The sequence below is a fragment of the Epinephelus moara genome, unplaced genomic scaffold (genome assembly GCF_006386435.1).
Source record: "Epinephelus moara isolate mb unplaced genomic scaffold, YSFRI_EMoa_1.0 scaffold1458, whole genome shotgun sequence".
NCBI classification, from domain to species: Eukaryota; Metazoa; Chordata; class Actinopteri; order Perciformes; family Serranidae; genus Epinephelus; species Epinephelus moara.
The window spans coordinates 1,993-3,524 of record NW_026078948.1 but is presented as its reverse complement, the minus strand read 5'-3'; the positions used below and the strand labels follow the sequence as shown (position 1 = coordinate 3,524).

The 1,532-nt window shown below is 43.8% G+C and overlaps 1 long non-coding RNA gene across 1 annotated transcript in view; it reads right to left on the bottom strand.

Annotated features, from left to right (window-relative positions):
* Window positions 1–1,352: 1,352 nt before the first annotated feature.
* Window positions 1,353–1,532, bottom strand: part of LOC126387009 (uncharacterized) — a 1,847-nt gene continuing 1,667 nt past the window's right edge. Inside the window, exon 2 of the long non-coding RNA XR_007569581.1 lies at window positions 1,353–1,504. This is a non-coding gene — a long non-coding RNA (uncharacterized LOC126387009). The remainder of the gene's footprint in view (window positions 1,505–1,532) is intronic.

Below are 1,532 nucleotides of genomic sequence, written 5' to 3'. Positions count from 1 at the left end.
AGCTAAATGTGAAGCCAGATCCCCTGCAGGAGAGACTGAGAGTCTCACCAGGCTTTTTCACTACTGAACTGGAAGGAATGGACTCCATACTCTGACCTGTACAACCTGAGGAGATGAAAGGAGAGAGGAACCACAGAAGAAAGTGAGACAGTCACCTGGGAAGTTTTCTGCTATCACTGACTGACCATCAGTCCATGTTGTCTGATAAAAGATGAAGCAGCAAGAAGCAGGAGAACTCACAGGGCAGAGAGAGAGCAACCAGCAGAAGAGTGAGTGTGTTCATCATCCTGAGGCTGGAGATGTGACCTCTGATGCTCCACACAAAGTACAAGAGCAGTCAGCAGGACAGAAGTACACTGCACACACTGAAGATTTGCATCAGGATATCATGGAGAGGGAGTGGCTCCTCAACTGGCTCTCTGTTATAGTTGCACTTAGTTGTATCTTTCATCATATTGTTTTTTCTGTGTTTATATTAAAGTGTCTTGTGGAGTACAACATTACACCCAGAGACAGGAGCAGTATTTCATAAATAGGAAGAAAGATTGTCTGAATGGCACATGTGAAGTTGCAGAGAAGAAATAATGATATCATGGAAAATATGTGGTGTGGGGAGATGAAGAAAGAGCTGATCCTTGTAGTTTGATGGTAGTGCTGTCGTCTGTGTTTGAAACATGCAGGGTCATTCCCCTTCAGTTTTCAGTGCCCCCCCATCTAGCCGAGCCTTTGAAAATTTTTGTGCTTTTATGAAGAGATGTAGCTTCTGTTTAAGTTAACAGTAAAACAAAGTTGCTAAGAAATTATGTAAGTACAGTGCATTTTTATCAATTCAGTCAGTCTTTGTGAATGTTAACATATAGAACATGTGTGTGTGGTTGAATCACATCTCTGTGGACAAACCAGCTGCCTCTGTAACTGTTTCTCTCTGTACTGTAACAGTGAGCTGGTGTTGAAATCATTAGTGGTCTGAGGGCTNTTATCAATTCAGTCAGTCTTTGTGAATGTTAACATATAGAACATGTGTGTGTGGTTGAATCACATCTCTGTCGACAAACCAGCTGCCTCTGTAACTGTTTCTCTCTCTGTACTGTAACAGTGAGCTGGTGTTGAAATCATTCGTGGTCTGAGGGCTCCTCCTCTGGTGGCTTCATGTTACAAGTGTTCAGGCACTGAGGGGTTTTTGTTCAGGTCTACTGATGCTTTGTGTCACTGTGGCTCTCTGGCACAGTAATACACAGAAGTGTCTTCAGGCTGCCGTTTAGAGTCGCTGTGTTGCTGGAAGAGTCTAAGCTGATACTGAACTCGTTCTTCAGTGAATCTTTGTAATATGTTGTGTATCCAACACAGCTATATCCAATCCACTCCAGTCCTTTCCCTGCAGGCTGTCTGATCCAAGCTGTCCAGTAGCCACTAACAGAATAAGAGACCTGACAGGTGATGGTCAGACGTTGACCTGGCTGCACAGTCACAGAGGCTGGCTGTGTCAACTGTTCACACTTCACACCTGTTAAAAGAGTCTGTTCAGTGTTATT